Source organism: Haliotis asinina, chromosome 2, assembly GCF_037392515.1.
Source record: "Haliotis asinina isolate JCU_RB_2024 chromosome 2, JCU_Hal_asi_v2, whole genome shotgun sequence".
NCBI classification, from domain to species: domain Eukaryota; kingdom Metazoa; phylum Mollusca; class Gastropoda; order Lepetellida; family Haliotidae; genus Haliotis; species Haliotis asinina.
Genome location: NC_090281.1, coordinates 12,949,871 through 12,962,341, shown reverse-complemented (window position 1 = coordinate 12,962,341; position 12,471 = coordinate 12,949,871).

The following is a 12,471-nucleotide window of genomic DNA, read 5'->3' as shown; positions in this document are numbered from 1 at the left end:
GGAACACCCAGCTACTCTCTGTACAAGGCACACCCAGCTTGTGCTCTGTACAAGGCACACCAGGCTTGTTCTCTGTACAAGGCACACCCAGCTTGTCCTCTGTACAAAGCAGACCTAGCTTTTCCTCTGTACAAGGCACGCCAGGCTTGTGCTCTGTGCAAGGCAGACCCAGCTAGTCCTCTGTACAAGGCACACCCAGCTTGTCCTCTGTACAAAGCAGACCTAGCTTTTCCTCTGTACAAGGCACACCCAGCTAGACCTCTGTGCAAGGCACACCAGGCTTGTTCTCTGTACAAGGCACACCCAGTTTGTCCTCTGTACAAGGCAGACCTAGCTTTTCCTCTGTACAAGGCACACCCAGCTACTCTCTGTACAAGGCACACCCAGCTTGTGCTCTGTGCAAGGCAGATCCAGCTAGTCCTCTGTACAACACAGACCCAACTAGTCTTCTGAACAAGGCGATAATAATGCAGAGGTTTATCACTCCGAGAATCGATTGACAAGAACCTTGTATTTTTCTTTGTTTTTTGGGTCCGTTTATTGCTGCTGTTAACTGTACCTGTTAACTCAGTGATGACAGTCTGCAAATTAACGAGTCTAGACCAGAGAAAACGTTCCTGCCAATCTCAGTTTTCATGCATTCCAGGTACCAGTTCTCTGGAAACTATGATATAATGAAGTTTCGTTATATCCTGGATGGGTGCTTTGAGTTCTGTGTGTCTTTACTGAACACGCTTCAATGCAGCCAATGCTACAGATTTACTTGTTCCTCATGCATATTACATTACGGCAGTTCAAACCGCTTTGATAGTAAATCATGTGTCAGTTGTTACCTCAAAACATGTTACGGGCCGACGAAACAAAGGTTGAATAATACGTAAAGAACACTCCGTCACCATAATAACAATGATGGAGTCAGTTTTCAACATCCCAGCAAACACATGTCCCTTTGTTAGAAAGCAACACGAAACAAAAGGAAACATTCCCTTTGTATCACATAATTTATGCTCAAAACCGACTATAACTTCTAACTGCTTTGTCTTTTGAAATATCCATGTGTTTTAAGTGATCTGAGATTCACACAATGTAGTGTATTTTAACTGGACCTCGCACACATGAAATGTATTGTCATTTGCATATCGTCGACTTAAAAGCTCTCTTCACTGTTTGTCAAAGCTTTTTTCATTTTTCATGGAAATGCAGTGATCGGTTTAGTCTGAGCTATTTCATGCATTCACAGATCTCCGTTCGAATGTTGATGTAGAGTTAGGAAAAAATGAAAAATGGGAGCTGATTTTAAAAAAACCCAAAACAAATACGGTTATTCCAGGAAATGGGTGAGTGAGTTAGTTTAGTTTAACACCGCACTCAGCAATATTCCAGCTATATGGCGGCGGTCTGTAAATAATCGAGTTTGGACCAGACAATCCAGTGATCAACAACATGAGCATCGATCTGCGCAATTGGGAACCGATGAAGTGTCGACCAAGTCAGCGAGTCTGACCACCCGATCCCATTAGTCGCCTCTTACGACAACCATAGTCACCTTTTATGACAAGCATGGGTTGCTGAAGGCCTATTCTATCCCGGGACCTTCACTTGTCTATTCCAGGAAAAGAAACCGTGTTTAGGGTATAGTGAGAAGTTCCCTACAGACTTATATATGACGATATGAACATTGTTTCTACTATTACTATATTCACGTTCACGCCAGCTGACTCTGAGATACTAGTGTACTGGTCTCTAGGAGGACATTGAGTGATGTACCCTCTGTTTGTTTATACCTTATCTCGTTGTTTGAAAACGTATCGTACTCGCACAACCCATTGTTAAGTTAGAACAAGAGTCATCAGAAGATGACATATAGCCCCGGCCCCTACATATTTGAAAGGACAAATCATCTGACAGTTACTTGACATTTTCTTAGACTAAGTTTGAATCGTTTCCATGGGAGTCATGAAAAATATAAATGCCATATATCTGTCAACAGCAAAATGCACCACTTCAAGACCTGCCTCATATATCTGCCAAGACCTGTTGAAAGATATGAAATGGTTTTCAAGTTCCGGAAACGAAATCCATCCCTCCATTTTGAGACTAAGTCCGAAATGTTTCCATGGAAGCCAGGAAAATAGAAATGTCAAAAATTTGTAAGTAGCAAAAGGCACCACTTTAGGTTCTGATTGATAAAAACGACGCGGCATAAAGACCGATGTTGGACAGAGCAAGGATGCAGTAACCTAAAACCACCTTTATGCCATGACTTACACATGACAAGGCGATCGGTATTGGCAATATCAGGGCTTGATGACGTCAGCTGAAAGACCTTTCAACTGTAGTCAGGTCAAAATCAGAAAAGTGATAAACCGCTACCAGTAAATAGTCCAGACTCAAGAGCGCTCAGTTCACATAAGAGTGGGAAGACCAAGTCACACCACAAGATCCACCACCGAAACAACAACACTCCACCGCCGACTTGGTATTACTGGTGCACGAGCCCACCGAACTTCCGTAGAACGGCCTTAGCCCGTTCACACCGTCAACGTAATAGGCACAAACTGCACGTCGGTGGCGGCAACGGGACTAGAAGACATTGCTCTTGACAGATGAAAGTCGGTTCAGTCAATTCAGAAACGAGGACAGAGTTCGAGTTTTTCGACGTGGTGGAGGGCGACTGGCGCCAAGCTACGTTCACAAAGTTAATCTTCGATGGAGGTCCAGTCTGATTGCCAAAGCTCGTACCATTCTAAAGAATCTGTCATATTATTGCGGTTATCAAGTTCGGTTACTTGGACGCACATATAGCATATAAATAACGAATTATGCGCATCCATTGCGTATGATACTATATTTCTTGCTGCAAATGTCTGCATATGCTGTGCGTATGTCGAGCGTATTCCGGACACACCCAACTTATGTCGAATACAAAGGGTATTCTGAGGATATTCCCGATTGATTCAAAAGGCGGCAACTTCCTGACGTGATGTTTTTGTTACAATTGCAGATTCTATAGCGCCACCGTCAAACTGGATTTACCTTCTTCAGCCTGGAATCTAGAGGAGCAGTCATATTCATACCACATCTCGAGTGTACCCTTGGATGTTCGGCAAGAACGCGATCTGTTCATTTGTCATAAGTTACAAGTAAGGGAACTGCGCTACCTGTCTCAAACAAACAGTACCACTTCGTGCAATACGTCGCTGTGACATGCTTCAGCGTGCGTTGTATCTGCGTTGCAAGTATACGCCCAAAATACACAGCTCACAGCTCGTGCCGGGAGATAACCGTATTGCCGCGTATGAAGAGAGACACGGGAGTGGAGAAAATCATTCATGACTCGAAAAGTGATGGTAGTGTCATTGGTCTCACTAGAAGAAATATCGCTCTTCTTCGACGGACGCTCTCTCGTCATCTGATTGGAGAATCTTCTACTGTCATGCAAGGTCGATCAGGAATTTCTTATGACACTTCAGCGCCACATGAGGAAAACTATCCCTCATCACTTACACAGATTAACGCAAGAGCTTATCCCTCAAGAACAAATAACATAATCGTACCGATGCCTGACCGATGCACTTCGACTGCAACTTCTCTATTCTCATAAAATCACCATCGGTGATTCAAGAGCAAGGAATATATACGAATGTACATAAATATAAACACGCATATATAACTTATGACCAGATTTCAAGATGATCAAGTGTCAAGTTTTTATTGATGAAAGCCTTTGAGAGGCCATTTTAAGGGTGAAAATATTCATCAAATCATAATTAGAGTATCTTATGCTTTCTTCTTGTTCCCCAATTACTCTTAATATTATAAAATTATGTTTTTATTGGGATTTTAGAGATTTTCTTTTGGAAAAATGTTTGAAAGCATGTACTGCATGCCCTGAAAGGGCCTCCATATATAGAATGACTGTTTAGTGCACATGGAACGCAAATGGATTAAGTGCCAGATTTTGTTGGGATAAGTCAAAAGTTGAAGACTTTCATGCACCCTTTGGGTATGTATGTCATTCACAGTAGTTTCACAAACGTATTCAGGGATGACATCATAAGCTCCTTTTTTATGAGATTTTTAATATTTAAGACAAAAAAGAAATCTCATATTTTGTTTGACAAAATGAAATTTTGTGTTTAAATGTCCAATGTTTGACTACTGGATGGCATATCTTGAAGCTGTCCAAATTCTATTGTGGAATATTTGTGCAGAACGGGAGAGCGATGGGGAGTCTCATTTGGCAACTCATGGTTCAATGTTACTATTTATCTTTGATGTAGATGGAACAAAGTTTGCCAGATACATACTTGTGTATGTCTAAGATAGACATGATGAATTTGCCAAAAGACATAAAAGTTACTTTTCTTCAAGGTCAACACTCATACAGGGAGAAACTAGGAAAGTCCAGCATTTTTAGTCAGACACGGGAGTGGAGAAAATCATTCATTACTCGAAAAGTGATGGTAGTGTCATTGGTCTCACTAGAAGAAATATCGCTCTTCTTCGACGGACGCTCTCTCGTCGTCTGATTGGAGAATCTTCTACTGTCATGCAAGGTCGATCAGGAATTTCTTATGACACTTCAGCGCCACATGAGGAAAACTATCCCTCATCACTTACACAGATTAACGCTATGCAGTTGCAAGGTCCAATCACCTTTCAAGTGGAATGACTGATCCCTTTGACTCGCAGAAACGTCTAGACTCTCTGATTTGTGAAGGATACACGGTGATTTTGAAAGGCAGGCGTCATTGGCCATTTTGCACATTCGATTCTAAAATGGACCATTAGAGTTTTGAAGTTTACCATTGATACTAGGGCAGTGGCCCATTCTAAATTAAGAAAATCACTGGTAATCCAGAAAATGGCCCATTGTCAAAGTTCTCAATCCCAATCCCTGGATACATTCTCGTTCTTTTGTCCAATACCTTGGTCACCTTTACTGAAAAGAAAAAGAAAGAGCTACTTAGTGGAGATGGGACTGTGCGACTTGTGCATTTAAACGCAGAAATGGTCTCAAGACAAGCTTTGTGCCTCACAGCTTGTTGCAATGATGCCACAATGGCAACAGTTTTCGCACATCCCATTGGATCAGTTCTCACATTTTTCAATGAAGATGTGTCCATGAGGAAGACATCCAAAGCTAATTTAGGACACGCAGAAGAAATGGCTGAGTCTGTTGACACTTTACCAGACTATTAGAGGAAAGACACTGTCTACATTCAGATGCAATATTGAGAAGCATGAAACCTGCCATCACCTTGGCCAGCATCATAACCCCAACTCCACCAAGTCTGCAGAACCTTCCCAAAGAGCTGACCTCAAAGATGGAAAAAAGTTTCAAGTGTCATCAGGCAGACCTTCGAATCGGAAAGAATGAACAACTTGATCTGATGTGTAAACCTGAAATTCGACAGCCCAGTGAGAAATGCTTGATAAGTATTTTTATTTTAAATTCACATATGAGCACATTTGTTTTCCAGATGGTTATAACCAATAACCTTTAGCACAAACATTACCACTGCTTTTCTAAAAGAACAGTAAATGAAACGAGTTTGAAGGATTTTCGGTTCTGAACACATTTTTAATTTTTAATTCAGTATGTATAGAAGATGTTCCATTTTAGAGCTATTAATGTACTTCTACCTGTAAAAAGGATAGTGAATAATGATAGAAAGGTAACTTTGAAATCATAACAAACCGATTTATTATTCTTCTACTCTATCATACCTTGCAAAAAACAGCGTCAGTGAAAATGTTTTTGCCCTATTATTCAAACAGGAAATTGAAATTTTATGTCTAAATTATTGGAATCACTTTTACTTTTCTATTGTACAGAGAATAACCTTTCATTTGGTGGTGCATTTGTTTGAATGTGGTAAATATTTTGAAAATGTAAAAAGATATTGGTAAAATTATGATTTTTGGTGTTTTTGTTCCCAAACCCGGTTTTGCCAAAAAGTGTCCACACGGATATTTCCACATCATGTATATTATTATTCTGTAGGTCTTCAGCTTCAATTTGATATATAGAACATATATACTAATCAATGTAATCAAATTGCACCTCAAAAATGGGTTTATTTCCTGCCCTATTAGCACTAAGATAGTCGGAAATTAATGTTAAATATATGTCACTTACAACTATCTTAGTGCTAAGAGAGCTTCGAAAATCTAAGCCCTGGCTATTAAAACAGAAACTTGTACTCATATCTTACGTTACTTTTCTCCTGTTACTTTGATAACGGGGGACACGTCTAGTCTGAGCATTTTTGGATCAATTCCATACATTGACAAGTAAATGTCATGTGTCTATGCTATCGAATATAGTCCGTGTTATATATTGTCTTGTCCAAATAGTGATATTAGTTTCAACTTTATGCATTAGTTTTAAATTGTACCTGTGATATTCTAGTCTTTTACTGTCCTTTGATGACGGGTTTTTATGATGTACATATCTTCCGTTTCAGTATTAAATGTTCATGATTTTGGCGTGAAATTGCGGAGGTAGCTGTTTTCGATGATTCGTGACGCATAACTTTTGAAAAAGTGATCCGTGTGTGAGCGTTTATAGCTCATTTTGTAGGGAAATCATCTGGCTTTCGATCCGTTGGCGTCGACGGGGCCTTAAAATATTTTACACGGCGACATGTAACTTTGATCGAGGAGGGGGTGGTTTCTTCGTCACATCCCTTTCCTTTTATATAGTACTAGGGTAGGGTCTATACGTGTCTTTCGAACGCTGTTTCTAAGCGGTACAAGTCCCTGTGGTTATATATTAAGTCGCTCACTCACTTATGCTATCGATATTTGTTACACAATGGAAGAGCTGTCTGAGGATATTATGGATTCTTTTCAGTCACGTTCGTCCCTTCCGATTCGCCACACTATACTTCTATATGTCTCTCAGAGACCAATATTCAAACACATGAATACGTAAATGAGGCTTTTTCAATACCATTGATCGAAACTTGGAGGTTAAGTTGGGAATTGTTATTCTTATCGATTAGAAAGGCAACATGTTTGTTGAAGTTTGAATAGCATGAAACATGTTAATGGTATTCCTTTGAATGTGTTACATCTGCTGTCCGCGTTTACTCTACGTCAATAACTAATTACAGTTACCATATTCTCGGCTACGACTTTCAACACAACATTTTAGGGTACAATATCATCAAATAAGTGAATAAATATTACGTAAGATTGCACACCAAATGCGAATAAGGTCTTGGCGTACACAGACTGTTTAATAAGCAGTAAACGTGGAATTGTTTTGCCTTGAAACTTTTCGTTTACATATTGTTACGTTTTGATTCCCAAGAGGAAGTAATCAAACAACTTCCTTAGGAGATCAGCATTTAAAACCATTAAACAAAAAAGTAATGTGATTTATTCAAGAGTTGTGTTTATGATAAACTGAGCTTACACATCAAAACAAATAACAACGAGGGCTTTTTTATGGTAGTGCAAAACAGAGTGGCAGTACGAAGGCAAATGTAACCAAAATATTAGAGTAAACCACGGAAAACCAAAGCAGACAATCTAGGTTAGAATGACCACCACACACAGTGTTGGTCCTCCTGTAACTTGAAATGAATGTGAGATGAGCGGCAATAATTAACGTGTGTAAAACATGCCAGAAACTTCTCCAAATCCCTGGGAAAGGATGACCATTTTGGTGCTAGTACCATGAACCATGAAGTACCATCCTGAACTCTGAACGTCTGAAGATAGCGCAGATCAAAGTACAGTAGACCACTTGCCCTCACGGAATATCACATGAGCAATGAGTTACACTGTCCATGATTACATATATAATTTGATTTTAAGTAGGTAGTGTAAAATAGCAACTGCCATCGTTAGTGGCTGTACCCTCAAAGGGGGCTGAAGTAGCGTACAATTATTGTCCTCCCGTCAGGGTACGTAATTCCCAACAACTTTCAAAGTCACTTTTGATCAACCATACATTTTAATCGTAGTCTCGTTCCTTTACATTCTGGCTAAGTCTTCCTATCGCCAGTGTTTGAGGGGATGGTGTAAATCCAGCTCGAGTCCATGCCGGTAGCAAAGGAAATGTAAGTCCCCATGGACCCTTGCATGGTGATCTACCTTAAGTTGTTGGTGATGTATAGCCCGTGATTTATCTTGTTTTGTCAAAATGGTGCTATCCTTTTTACCGTAACACACTAGTTTTAATTGTAGCTGTGATATTCTAGTTGTTTTACTGTCCTTTGACGATAGGCTTTTACAACATACACATATCCCATTTCAATTTCAAATCTGTTCTCGTCATGATATGGATGAAATATTGCCGATGTGACATTAAATATTAACTCACTCACTTGCGTCTTATACCCAATACCGATCAATTGATCTACAACACTAGCTCCTCCAGCACCATCAACAACCACAACGACGATCACGACATTTAACCCAGCGCCATCAGCAACGTTAAGTACAATGGTAAAAGCAATGCCTCGATTCCAATCTGACTAAACAGGAAAATGCACAAATATATCATCAACACGTTAAAGAGTTTGATCATCGAAGAATTCTAGTTCCTAATACATAAGTGAGTGAGTGAGTTAATATTTAACGCCACATCGGCAATATTTCAGCCATATCGAGGACGAGAACATGTTTGACATTAAAATGGAATAAGTGTATTGTAGAAAGGACACTCAGTAAAACAACTAGAATATCACAATCACATTGAAACTAGTGTGGAAAGGTAAAAATAATAGCACCATTTGGTCAATAAAATATATAACACGTGCTAGACATCGCCAACAACTGAAGGTAGATCTCCAAACCAGGTTCTCCAAATACTTAAAATATTTTTTTCATCTGTGTTTTGAAGATAACGGACCATGTGTAACGGACATTGACTGTGTCGTACATCTGTTTTCTGTTGGATACGCAGTGGATGAAACGGCTTTGTCTGCAGGAAGCTGAAAGTAAACTCACAATAACATTATCCAATCTCAATCTCATGGCATTCCTTTTCATAACGTTTGCAGATGAACGCTGCCACAAGCTTCAGGCGACTTCTAATCACATCATCATACGCCAAGGTGTGGACCGCTGTTCATGAGGTTCCACCGTATCCTGAACACAACCTGCTCACTTCACTTTAGATCAAGGGAACGTGTAAATATTTATATCACGACAACTGCTCACCAAAATACTTTGTATCTGAGTTCACTCTCCAAGTTCACAGGGTGATCACAGAGCACTCTTTCCAAGACATCTGTGGAATGTACCCAGTATAGTTTGCTTAGTTCAAATATTTGAAAACGCTTGATAATGCGTGCTACTTACAACCAATTGGTTTGAAGTCAACGCGTCGATAGAAATGTAAATCATTACCAACGTAGATGTAAATGGCGATATATACATTCCTACCATGGCTGGAAGAAAAAGTCTATATTAATAGCTCCAATTCCACAAAATCCTATCTATCCAAGAATACTATCCTATTATTACGATTACGATATGGCTGCAATATTGCTGATGTGACGACATATATTAACTCACTTGCTCATATAGAGATTACGACAGATCCCTTTAATGCCATGTTTATATATACTGACGTGATCTTCATGAAAGTAATATGCTAAACTCAGTAAACGAACTAAGACTCTTGAATAATTTATTTTTCTGAAATAAAAACTGAGTGCAAATACCATTTTACAGACATTTTACACTTTGACGGTCACCCCCGAAATGTGCGTGCAATGAAAAGTATATGAGATGAGGTGTTTTACGGACATTGAAAGCACATATGCTTAGTGTTTCCTCAACTCTCTTCGAGAGCTACATTACAGGATCCACCATGGTTCTTTTATGTGTGCATCCATTTTAAGTTGACTAGATACTTTGTTTTTTTCTGTGGTCAGGCTCACAAGAAATGTTTATGCAACCTGTGGGATCAACTGAAGCTGCAATTTCATAAGTATACGGTGTACAGTGCCCACACATCTTTTAGATAGGAACAAATGATATCTCACACCATGTTTCATTGTGCTTGTGGAAACATGTGGGCACCATGTGTCAGCGGTTGTAACATTTGCATTAATATTTCATATTTATTGAAGCTTGTACTTATCTGTCCCCAGTAGACGTGCGAAAGAAATGACGACTGATGAATACTGTGGCTCAGACTCTTTTCCATAACTAAACTGATGTGTGCCAGTCCTAAACCTCACAGTGTAAAATAGATCCAGGTTTCTATTTTAATGGCCTAACATCTACATGTATGTGCTACAATCTGAGGTGTGAGAACACCATGTCAAAGATATATTCACTAAACAGTTACCTTTGAATATTCTTACAATAAAACCGATTCATTGAAGTATGTCATGGCTTAAGATCTGAAGCATATATTTATGTGTGATCCTTGCAGAGTGGTATCTGAATCAATATGATCAACAAAACCGCTACTATTCCGAACTTGTATTCATATGGAGTCTTTCTTTACCTGTTGCCATGGATAAGATTATATGCAAATGCTTATTCACATAATATACAGTCGAACTCGGGTTTTCAATGAACACTTTGACAACTAAGATACCATTCTGCCAATAAGGACGCTGTAAAATCTTCATCTAGTAGTACCAAAGGTACTTGGACGTAATATTCGTGTAAGGACTGACTGTGTGTTTCTTTCGTTGCATTGAGGTATGAAACTAAAAACCAATGTGCAAACTGAAGTGGATTCTTACAAAAGTTTGCTCATTGGTTTTTAGTTTTACAGCTCAATGCAACGAAAGAAATACACAGTTAATCCTTATAATTAAATTCAACAACAAATACTATAGGCTTTCAACAATACCTTATTTAAACATAATCAAATTCATCGAAACAGATATCTTTGTTACCACCGATTAACATTTCCGGTGTAAGAATTAGGTAATGACGTAACATGACTCAGGTGACTCATTTACATAAAATGACACGCCTACCAAACCATTAGCCAGTCACCATACAGCATCCTCAAACGGCTGTCAATCAACTAAATAACATCGGGTGACGAATCAGAGCGGAACAACACAACCGGTACCGGCAAAGTTTCAAGTTCAAACATTTGAATCATTACCAGCGATCTGAAAGACACAGTTTGAAATGTGAGAATTGGAAATAAACCCCGATGACATGAAGTTAGTGGAACGGATTGTTAGTGGCAGCAGTATTTGCGGAAGTGGAAAGAGGTTGTGATGTGACTGGGATCGCGATGCTATGAAATGATGTTCCAACGTGCACATTGCTCTTGTCGAGGCGTTACAACGTCATTAACGTTCACGGATAATTTTGAGTTGTTTGTTTATGTTAACCACAATGTTTGTCCAAAGTTCATTAGGGTCCCTGAGTGTAAGGGAATTCCCTCGCCGTGTAAAGGTATTCCCTGACATTCCTCAGGTCCGAAAGTAGTCCGGTTCGGTGGGCGTGGCTTATTTTTTTTTAGATTCACTGGGAAATGAAATCAAAAGAAATGTTCCCAGTTAACCAATCAGATTGCCAGAATGTTAATGAAGACAATAAAAATTAAATTATATTAGCTTGTATTGATATATTCCAAAGATCAAGTACATTAGATAATAAACATTAGGCATCCTTAGAGTCTCTCTCTCTCTGTCTCTCTCTCTGAGAGAGAGACTCGAGGGATACCTAATGTACATATCTATGAGAGAGAGAGAGATGTATATATCAAAATATACTTGATCTTTGGAATATATCAATAAAAGCAAATGTGAATATTACGTCGGAGAGAGGGAGAGAGTTTGTTGGAGGCTAGTCTAGTAGTTGGAGTCAAGTAATTATCACAATCGTATTATTTACGTGTCATGGAATAAAAGGTGGAACGAGACTCTTTTCCCTTGAGGCAAAATGATAGTTTTCCCTATTTTTGGATTGAACACTGTCGTCGATAAGTTAATCATAAGTTGAGATTCTGCTGTACGACTTCAATCCCAACACCGCGCGGGTAACTGTGTAAAGGAACTAAAAGCGAATCCCGCGTTAGTGTAAGGAGTGAGTGAGATAATATTTAACGTCACAGGGGCAGTGTTTCAGACATGATGACACGAACATATTATATAATAAAATAGGAGATGTGTATATTATGAACACCTGTCGACAAAGTACAGTAACATAATTAGAAAATCACACTTACATATAAAACTAGTGTTTAAGGTGAAAACTAATAGCACTATTTTGACAATGAATAAAAACAGGCCAGACCGGCGATGCTGAAAGCAGATCACCATACTAGGGCCATGTTAATATAGTTTCCATTATACAAATGCACCAACACTCCAAGATGCCCAATGGCAATAACCAGTTTTCTTACCTCACACGGAAATGTCGCTGTCTGATTGGTTGAGCGCTCTTCCATTATTTTCGATGTACCCCGCGTACAAGCGAAATGCATTGCAATACTCCCCGCTGTCAAGAGCAACTCATTTGGTA